Source organism: Bombina bombina, chromosome 3 (assembly GCF_027579735.1).
Source record: "Bombina bombina isolate aBomBom1 chromosome 3, aBomBom1.pri, whole genome shotgun sequence".
In the NCBI taxonomy this organism is placed as follows: Eukaryota; Metazoa; Chordata; class Amphibia; order Anura; family Bombinatoridae; genus Bombina; species Bombina bombina.
In genome coordinates, this window is record NC_069501.1 from 20,551,214 (window position 1) to 20,563,085 (window position 11,872).

An 11,872-nucleotide genomic window follows, 5' to 3' on the forward strand; every position below is an offset into this window, starting at 1 on the left:
TTGATAGATATATAATTACCCTGACAAAGTATAATAATAAAACATGCGGTCTGGGAGCCATGGTAACTAGGTTGTGTTAAGTAGTACTATTCTTAGCACTTTAATCCATGTTACTCCCCCTATCTGTGTAGGTCTATATGACCTGCATGATTACCCTGAGAAAGTATAACAACAAGACATGCGGTGTGGGACCCATGGTAATTAAGTTGTGTTTAGTAGTACTATTCTTAGCACTTTAATCCCTTTTACTCCCCCTATCGGGGGAGGTCTATATGGCCTGCATGATTACCCTGACAAAATATAAAAATAAGACATGCGGGCTGTGACCCATGGTAAGGTTGTGTTAAGTAGTACTATTCTTGGGAGGAAGGCAACTGCAATTAGATTACACTACAGGGAGTGCAGAATTATTAGGCAAGTTGTATTTTTGAGGATTAATTTTATTATTGAACAACAACCATGTTCTCAATGAACCCAAAAAACTCATTAATATCAAAGCTGAATAGTTTTGGAAGTAGTTTTTAGTTATAGCTATTTTAGGGGGATATCTGTGTGTGCAGGTGACTATTACTGTGCATAATTATTAGGCAACTTAACAAAAAACAAATATATACCCATTTCAATTATTTATTTTTACCAGTGAAACCAATATAACATCTCAACATTCACAAATATACATTTCTGACATTCAAAAACAAAACAAAAACAAATCAGTGACCAATATAGCCACCTTTCTTTGCAAGGACACTCAAAAGCGTGCCATCCATGGATTCTGTCAGTGTTTTGATCTGTTCACCATCAACATTGCGTGCAGCAGCAACCACAGCCTCCCAGACACTGTTCAGAGAGGTGTACTGTTTTCCCTCCTTGTAAATCTCACATTTGATGATGGACCACAGGTTCTCAATGGGGTTCAGATCAGGTGAACAAGGAGGCCATGTCATTAGATTTTCTTCTTGTATACCCTTTCTTGCCAGCCACGCTGTGGAGTACTTGGACGCGTGTGATGGAGCATTGTCCTGCATGAAAATCATGTTTTTCTTGAAGGATGCAGACTTCTTCCTGTACCACTGCTTGAAGAAGGTGTCTTCCAGAAACTGGCAGTAGGACTGGGAGTTGAGCTTGACTCCATCCTCAACCCGAAAAGGCCCCACAAGCTCATCTTTGATGATACCAGCCCAAACCAGTACTCCACCTCCACCTTGCTGGCGTCTGAGTCGGACTGGAGCTCTCTGCCCTTTACCAATCCAGCCACGGGCCCATCCATCTGGCCCATCAAGACTCACTCTCATTTCATCAGTCCATAAAACCTTAGAAAAATCAGTCTTGAGATATTTCTTGGCCCAGTCTTGACGTTTCAGCTTGTGTGTCTTGTTCAGTGGTGGTCGTCTTTCAGCCTTTCTTACCTTGGCCATGTCTCTGAGTATTGCACACCTTGTGCTTTTGGGCACTCCAGTGATGTTGCAGCTCTGAAATATGGCCAAACTGGTGGCAAGTGGCATCTTGGCAGCTGCACGCTTGACTTTTCTCAGTTCATGGTTAGTTATTTTGCGCCTTGGTTTTTCCACACGCTTCTTGCGACCCTGTTGACTATTTTGAATGAAACGCTTGATTATTCGATGATCACGCTTCAGAAGCTTTGCAATTTTAAGAGTGCTGCATCCCTCTGCAAGATATCTCACTATTTTTGACTTTTCTGAGCCTGTCAAGTCCTTCTTTTGACCCATTTTGCCAAAGGAAAGGAAGTTGCCTAATAATTATGCACACCTGATATAGGGTGTTGATGTCATTAGACCACACCCCTTCTCATTACAGAGATGCACATCACCTAATATGCTTAATTGGTAGTAGGCTTTCGAGCCTATACAGCTTGGAGTAAGACAACATGCATAAAGAGGATGATGTGGTCAAAATACTAATTTGCCTAATAATTCTGCACTCCCTGTAGATGACTGATGTTTCTCAGTCAAAAAAGTTTTTATTTTAAATATTTACAATACTGTTATAACAAATATGATTGGTGGCACTAGTTGGCAAGTGGGCCTGGCACACACGCTGGCAGGCAGGCAACTGCAATTCAATTGCACTAGCAGACTGATGATTCACAGTCAAAAAAGTTTTTATTTTAAATATTTACACTACTGTTATAACAAATATGATTCGTGGCACTAGTTGGCAAGTGGGCCTGGCACACACGCTGGCAGGCAGGCAACTTCAATTAGATTACACTAGCAGACTGATCTTTCACAGTCAAAAAATATTTTTTTTTAAATATTTACACTACTGTTATAACAAATATGATTGGTGGCACTAGCTGGCAAGTGGGCCTGGCACACACACTGGGAGGAAGGCAACTGCAATTAGATTACACTAGATGACTGATGTTTCTCATTCAAAAAAGTTTATTTTAAATATTTACAATATTGTTATAACAAATATGATTGGTGGCACTAGTTGGCAAGTGGGCCTGGCACACACGCTGGCAGGCAGGCAGGCAACTGCAATTCAATTGCACTAGCAGACTGATGATTCACAGTCAAAAAAGTTTTTATTTTAAATATTTACACTACTGTTATAACAAATATGATTTGTGGCACTAGTTGGAAAGTGGGCCTGGCACACACGCTGGCAGACAGGCAACTGCAATTAAATAACAATAGCAGACTGATGTAAAAGGTTTTTTTTTAAAAAAGTTACTCTAATGTTACAACAGATAGGAGTGATGGCACTCAGGATAGAAGTAGGCACAGTATGTGCTGGCAGCCTGACACACAGGCTGGCACTAGTGGCAGGCTGGCCTGGCAACTAAAATTAAATAACACTAGAAGACTGATGTAAAAGTTTTTTTTTACAAAATTTAAACTAATGTTACACCAGATAGGAGTGGTGGACTGGCACTGAGGATGGAAGTAGGCACAGTATATGCTGGCAGCCTGATACACACTAATGGCAGCCAGGCTGGCCTGGCAACTAAAATTAAATAACACTAGAAGAGGACTGATGTAAAAAAGAAAATTTAAAAAAATTTACACTAATGTTACACCAGATATAAGTTGTGGAAAAAAGAGCTATTAATCACACTATATGATGTGGGCCTGACACACAGGCCTGATGGAAAATGAAATTAGATTACACTAGCAAAATGATTTTAAAGTTTTTTTTTAAATTTACAATAATGTTAAGCAGATATTAGTGGTGGCTGGCACAGCAATTAACCACAGTATATGCTGTGTGAGACTGACACACAGGCCTGATAGAAAATTAAATTAGATTACACTAGCAAAATGATTTAAAAGTTTTTGTTTTTAAATTTACAATAATGTTAAGCAGCTATGAGTGGTGGCTGGCACAGCAATTAACCACAGTCTATGCTGTGTGAGCCTGACACACAGGCCTGATAGACATTGAAATTAGATTACACTAGCAAAATGATTTAAAAGGTTTTTTGTTTAACTTTACACTAATGTTAAGCAGATATGAGTGGTGGCTGGCACAGAGCAATTAACCACAGTATATGCTGTGTGAGCCTGAGACACAGGCCTGATAGAAAATGAAATTAGATTACACTAGCAAAATTATTTAAAAGTTTTTTTGTTTAAATTTACACTAATGTTAAGCAGATATGACTGTTGGCTGGCACAGAGCAATTAACCACAGTATATGCTGTGTGAGCCTGAGACACAGGCCTGTTAGAAAATGAAATTAGATTACACTAGCAAAATGATTTAAAAGTTTTTGTTTTTAAATTTACAATAATGTTAAGCAGATATGAGTGGTGGCTGGCACAGCAATTAACCACAGTATATGCTGTGTAAGCCTGACACACAGGCCTGATAGAAAATGAAATTAGATTACACTAGCAAAATGATTTAATTTTTTTTTTGTTTAAATTTACACTAATGTTAAGCAGATATCAGTGGTGGCACAGAAGAATTAATCACAGTATATGCTGTGAGCCTCACACACAGGCTGACAGCCAGGCAAATGCAAATACAAAAAAAAAAAAAAAAAACGACTGAAGTTCTAGCCCTAAAAAGGGCTTTTTGGGCTGAAGTTCTAGCCCTAAAAAGGGCTTTTTTGGGGTGCTGTCCTTACAGCAGAGATTAGATGAGTCCTTCAGGACTGTAGTGGACACTAAATACACTAGCCTAGCTATCTATTTCCCTATAATGTTAGCAGCAGCAGCACTAAACCTCCTCTCACTAAGAAAGCAGGATCGTAATGAATCTAAAATGGCTGCTGCCCAGGAGCTAGGAGGGCCTGTGAGGGAGTGTCTGCTGCTGATTGGCTCAAATGTGTCTGAAGGCTGTGAGATACAGGGTCAAAGTTTCCTCAATGATGACGAATAGGGGGCGGATCGAACATCGCATATGTTTGCCCGCAGCGGCGAACGCGAACAAGCTATGTTCGCCGGGAACTGTTCTCCGGCGAACTGTTCGCGACATCACTACCTGTGATCTCACTGTACTCAGGAATACTTCTCCCCCTCAGCTATAGTTATCTCCTCTCTACCTGTGATCTCACTGTACTCAGGAATCCTTCTCCCCTCAGCTATAGTAATCTCCTCTCTACCTGGGATCTCGGTGTCCTCAGGAATCCTCCTCCACTCAGCTATAGTTATCTCCTCTCTATGTGTGATATCACTGTTCTCAGGGATCCTTCTCCCCTCAGCTATAATTATCTCATCTCTACCTGAGATCTAACTGTGCCCAGGAATCCTTCTCCCCCTTAGCTATAGTTATCTCTTCTCTACATGTGATCTCACTGTGCTCAGGATTCATTCTCTCCCTCAGCTATAATTATCTCCTCTGTACCTTTAATGACACTGTGCTTAGTAATCCTTCTCCCCTTAGCTATCGTTATCTCCTCTCTACCTGTGATTTTACCGTGCTCAGGAATCCTCCCCTCAGCTATAGTTATTTCCTCTCTACCTGTGATCTCACCTATCTCAGAAATTCCTCTCCCCTCAGCTATAGTTATCTCCTTTTTTCCTATGATCTCACTGTGCTCAGAAATCCTTCTTACCTCAGGTATGGTTATTTCCTCTCTACCTGTGATCTCACCCTGCTCAGGAATCCTTCTACCCTCAGCTATAGTTATCTCCTCTCTACCTGTGATCTCACCAAGCTCAGGAATCCTTCTCCCCCTCAGCTATAGTTATCTCCTCTCTACCTGTGGTCTCACTGTGCTCATGAATTCTTCTTCCCCTCAAGTATATTTATCTCCTCTCTGCCTGTGATCTCACTTTTCTCAGGAATCCTTCTCCCTTCAGCTATAATTATCTCCTCTCTACCTGTGATTTCACTGTGCTCAGGAATCCTTCTCCCCCTCAGCTATAGTTTTCTCCTCTGTACCTGTGATCTCACTGTGCTCAGGAATACTACTTCCCTCTGCTATAGTCATTTCCTCTCTAACTGTGATCTCACTGTGCTTAGGAATCCTTCTCCCCTCAGTTATAGTTATTTCCTCTCTACCTGTGATCTAACTGTCCTCAGGAATCCTTATTCCCTCAGCTATAATCTCCTCACTACCTGTGATCTCACTTTACTCAGGAATCCTTCTCGTTTCAGCTATAGTTATCTCCTCTCTACCTGTGATCTCACTGTGCTCATTAATCCTTCTCCCCTCAGCTATAGTTATCTTGTCTCTATATGTGATCTCACTGTGCTCAGGAATCCCTTTCCCTCATCTATAGTTATCTCCTCTCTACCTGTGATCTCACTGTGCTCAGAAATCCTTCTTCCATCAGCTATAGTTATCTCCTTTCTACCTGTGATCTCACCATGCTCAGGTATCCTTTCCCCCTCATCTATAATTATTTCATCTCTACCTGTGATCTCACTGTGCTCAGGAATCCTTCTCCCCTCAGTTATAGTTATCCCTTCTCTAAATGTGATCTCACTGTGCACATGAATCATTCTCTCCCTCACCTATAGTTATCTCCTCTGTACCTGTGATCTTAGGAAGATGCCATTAATTCTGAATTTCTACCCACTTTTAGAGATATGTGTGATCTGGCCACTCTACAATCTTTGGAGGCTGAACAGATAACGGTAACATCGTTGTTATGGACAAACAAATGTATATCTCTGAGGCCCTACGCCAACTTAATGATTCAGTTTCATACAGAACGGTTGGTAGAAATCCCACTAGATTTTTTTCAGAATAAGCTTAGATCCCTGTTGGATGATGCCCTTTTTCATGGCATCATAGATAGGGATACTTTTGAATTTTTGTATACTGAGAATCCTGTCATCCCTATCTTCCACCACTTGCCAAAAGTACACAAGGGTTTGGACAATATTAAAGGACGACCAATAGTTGCGGGAATTGGTTCTTTGAAAATCTATCTGAATGGATTGATAATATCCTGCAACCATTGGTCATGTTACTTCCCAGTTTTCTGAAGGATACAACACATATGCTTAACATTGTGGAACCTATGCGAGTGATGGAGGATATGAGTTGGCTCACAGTGGATGTGGTGGCTTTGTACACTTCTATTGCATATGTGTTGAGTACTCTCCTGAAGTTGCTATTAACTGTCACAATCTTAATCTACTATTGTTTATATTTATATGTGTTTAACTTTTTTGCAGTAGTATTGTATCCTTAGTGATTCTTTTTGTCTGAACAGTGAAAAATATTTAGTGTTGTTCCCTTTAATTAGGTGAGGGGAAGGTTTAAGAGGGTGTGTTTTTATTCTCCAATGGGTAACTTGTGTTTGGTATAAAGTTATGTGACACCTGTTAGAACGTATGGTCTATGATTACAGCTACGCATTGCCAAAATACGTAAGACCGTTTATTTACCTTTCCCTACCTTGCCTTGGTATCCATATACCTTTTAAATTATTTATTAAAACCTTGTTGTTTTATTTCGAGGAGGTGGTGTTCTGTGGATAATTTTTTACTATAGTTATTTCCTCTCTATCTGTGATCTCACTGTGCTCAGGAATCCTTCTCCGGTGAGCTACAGTTTTCTCCTCTCTACCTGTGATCTCACCAAGCTCAGGAATCTTTCTCCCCTCAGCTATAGTTATCTCCTCTCTACTTGTGATCTCACTGTGTTCAGGAATCCTTTTCCCCTTAGCTATAGTTATATCCTCTCTGCATGTGATCTTGCTGTGCTCAGGAATCCATCTCCCCTCAGCTATAGTTATCTCCTCTCTACCTGTGATCTCACTGTGCTCAGGAATCCTTCTTCTCTCCGTTATGGTTATCTCCTCTCTACCTGTAATCTCACTGTGCTCAGAAATCCTCCTCCCCTCCACTATAGTTATCTCATCTCTACCTGTGATCTCACTGTGCTCAGGAATCCTTCTCCCTCAGCTATAGTTCTCTCCTCTCTACCTGTGATCTCACTGTGCTCAGGAATCCTTCTCCCCTCAGCTATAGTTATCTTCTCTCTACCTGTGATCTCACTGTGCTTAGGAATCCTTCTCCCCTCAGCTATTGTTATCTTCTCTCTACCTATGATCTCACCGTTCTCAGGAATCCTTCTCCCCTCAGCTATAGTTATCACCTCTCTACCTGTGATCTCACTATGCTCAGGAATCCTTCTCCCCCTCAGCTATAGTTATCTCCTTTCTACCTGTGATCTCACTGTGCTCAGGAACCCTTCTCACCTCAGTTATAGTTATCTCCTCTCTACCTATGATCTCACTATACTCAGGAATCCTTCTCCCCTCAGCTATTGTTGCCTTTTCTCTACCTGTGAACTCACCGTTTTTAGAAATCCTTCTTACTTCAGCTATAGTTATCTCACCATGCTCAGGAATTCTTCTCACCTCAGTTATAGTTATCTGCTCTCTACCTGTGATCTCACTGTGCTTAGGAATCCTTCTCACCTCAGCTATAATTAACCCCCTCTTACCATGTTCAGTAATTCTTGTCCCTCTCAGCAGGTCCTTGATCATGCAGATGAATAGCAGTGTGTAAATCACAACGATTATACCTTTGCGCAAATGATAAATCCATTGCATGTGCTCCTGATATCCTGTAAAAAAAAGTTACCATAGACTCATGGTGAAACAGTGTGATTGTCAGAGGCTGTTTTGCTGGTTTACAGATAAAATTGTCAACTTTGGAGGATTGTCAACGTAGAAGTTGGGTAAAAGTATGCATCTATATAGCACTTCACTCTCCCTGTAATAATTTTTATAACATCATTATCTGGAGATGTAGTGAGGTGATGTATTTAAAAAGTAACCTTTATTGGTTTTTATTAAAATCACAAAACAACAACAGCATAACATTTAAAAACCACAATAAAATTTAGACCAGTAGAACAGTATCTCTGCCAACAAATAGAAATAGTTATTGTATATGGTGTGCCTATATCTAATGGATAGGGTAATAGTTGTGTCGATATGAGGTGATATAGTATTGCCACTGAATCCGAGGTATATGTCAATTTGTAGATCACACTATCCACAAAAATTATTGATGTCCTATCACTCTGTATGGGGTATATCTACAGGTAATACGTTGGGTACTTAGGCATCTGCCACTAATATGATATCACTAGATCTAAGGAGAGTATAGAAATAGCGGTCTCTTGGAATATTTATTTCATAAAGTATTCCAAGAGACCGCTATTTCTATACTCTCCTTAGATCTAGTGATATCATATTAGTGGCAGATACCTAAGTACCCAACATATTACCTGTAGATATACCCCATACAGAGTGATAGGACATCAATAATTTTTGTGGATAGTGTGATCTACAAATTGACATATACCTCGGATTCAGTGGCAATACTATATCACCTCATATCGACACAACTATTACCCTATCCATTAGATATAGGCACACCATATACAATAACTATTTCTATTTGGTGGCAGAGATACTGTTCTACTGGTCTAAATTTTATTGTGGTTTTTAAATGTTATGTTGTTGTTGTTTTGTGATTTTAATAAAAACCAATAAAGGTTACATTTTAAATACATCACCTCACTACATCTCCAGATAATGATGTTATAAAAATTATTACAGGGAGAGTGAAGTGCTATATAGATGCATACTTTTGCCCAACTTCTACGTTGACAATCCTCCAAAGTTAGTATATGCATAAGCACTCAAGCTCATGAAAGTTAATTCTTTCTAATATACAAGCAACTCCCAAATTTAAGTGTAGTGCTGTTGCACGTTCTTCTTTTCCCAAAATTGTCAACTTGATGGGCAGGATTCTATTCCCCTAGTTGTTGGGGCTTATAAGGCTTTTTACTGTGCTTACTAAAGGACTATTAAATAAAGACAAATACTTAAAACACAATTATACCTACTTAAATGAACAGTAGATTTTTTTGTCTTATGAGAGACATGTAAAGCAAGGTCTTTTTTTATATGTAAAACAGGCCCCTGCAAAGCATAAACAGTTTAACAAAAAAACAGCCGTTAATAAGATTGTGTGTATTATAAAACCTTCAAAATATTCTTATCTGACCCTGACGCTATCCTGTATCTTTATTTGGAAATAAAAAGCCACAATCCATATAAAGAAGCCCTGAGTAGGTGCAAAATAAGAAAAGGGAGTATTGAGAATACCAAACCTGGGATATGCATTAGGCAATCCAACCTACTAATTAATGCTTGAGATAAGTATAAGGCAATCCTATGTATTCATTAATGCCTGGGATTAGCATAAAACTATCCTACGTATTAATTAATGCCTGGGATTAGCATAAAACTATCCTATGTATTAATTCATGCCTGGGATTAGCATAAGACTATCCTACGTATTAATTCATGCCTGGGGTAAGCATAAGGCTATCCTACGTATTAATTAATGCCTGGAATTAGCATAAGACTATCCTACGTATTAATTCATGCCTGGGGTAAGCATAAGGCTAGCCTACGTATTAATTCATGCCTGGAATTAGCATAAGACTATCCTATGTATTAATTCATGCCTGGGGTAAGCATAAGGCTATCCTACATAATAATTACTGCCTGGGATAAGCATAAGGTTATTCTACATACTAATTGATGCCTGAGATAAGCATACAGATATCCTATGTACTAATAACTTGGATAAGCATAAAGAAATTCTACATACTAATTAATGCATGGGATAAGCATAGGGCTATCCTACATAAGATTTAATGCCTGGGATTAGCATAAGGCCAGCCTACAAAATAATTAATGCCTGGGATTAGCATAAGGCTATTCTAAATACTAATTAAGTCTACCCTACATACTAATCAATCCTTGGGATAAGTATACGGCTATCCTCCATACTATTCAATTCCTGGGATAAGAATAAGGCTATTCTATATTCTAATCAATACCTGTGTTAAGCATAAGGCTATCCAACATACTAATCAAACCTTGGGATAAGTATAAGACTATCCTGCATACTATTCAATAACTGAGATAAGCATAAGGTTATCCTACATACTAATTAATGCCTGGGGTAAGCATAAGGTTATCCTAAATACTAATTAATGCCTGGGAGAAGCATAAATCTTTCAAATGAATTAATGCCTGAGATAAGCATAAGGGTATCCTATGTACTAATTAATACCTGCGATTAACATAAGGCTATCCTACAAACTAATTAATGCCTGGGGTAAGCATAAGGCTATCCTACTTACTAATTAATGCCTTATCCTACATAATTAAAGGGACAGTCTACACCAGAATTTTTATTGTTTAAAAAAATAGATAATCCCCTTATTACCCATTCCCTAATTTTGCATAACCAACACAGTTATATAAATACACTTTTTAACTCTGTGATTATCTAAGCCTCTGCAAACCGCCCCCTTATTTCAGTTCTTTTGGCAGACATCCATTTTAGCCAATCAGAGCTGGCTCACTGGAACTCCACGTGCGTGAGCACAGTGTTAGCTATATGAAACACATGAACTAACACCCTCTAGTGGTCAAAAACTGTCAAAATGCCCTGAGAGAAGAGGCGGCCTTCAAAGGCTTAGAAATTAGCATATGAACCTCCTAGGTTTAGCTTTCAACTAAGAATACCAAGAGATCAAAGCAAAATTGATGATAAAAGTAAATTGGAAAATTGTTTAAAATTATATTCTCTATCTGAATCATGAAAGTTTATTTTGTACTAGACTGTCCCTTTAATGCCCGAGATAAGCATAAGGCTATCCTACGTAGTAATAAATGCCTGGGATAAGCATAAGGCTTTTCTACAAACGAATGTCTGGGGTAAGCATAAGGCTATCCTAAATAAGTACAGATAAACATAAGGCTACCCTACATACTAATTACTGCCTGGGATTATTATTATTACTATTATTATCAGTTATGTGTAGAGCGCCAACAGATTCCGCAGCGCTATAAACATAGGCGGTATACAAGGTAATGTTGTAGTCAGCTCTTCAAAAGGTGATCTGCAAGCAGTTGGACTCTTAAGCTTACATTCTAAGGGGGTTCATGGCGGATAGCAATAGAGGAGAGGAACTGGTATAGGAAAGGTTAATGTAGGTTGTATACATCCCTGAACAGAAGAGTCTTTAGGAAGTGCTTGAAGCTTTCAAAACTAGGGGAGAGTCTTGTGGAGCGAGGCAGAGGGTTCCATAAGATGGGAGCCAGTCTGGAGAAGTCCTGTAAATGGAAATGTGAGGAGGTAACAAGAGAGGAGGAGAGTAGGAGGTCATGAGTGGAGCGAATGGGACGGGAGGGAGAGTATCTGGAGACAAGGTTGGCGATATAGAGGGGAGCAGTGCGGTTGAGGGCTTTGTATGTCAGAGTCAAAATTTGGTGTTTAATCCTGGAGGCAAGAGGAAGCCAGTGGGATAAGCATTAGGCTATCCTACATACTAATTAATACCAGGGATAAGCATAAGGGTATCCTACCTACTAATTAACGTGAATGTAAAGTTAACACGGATGCCT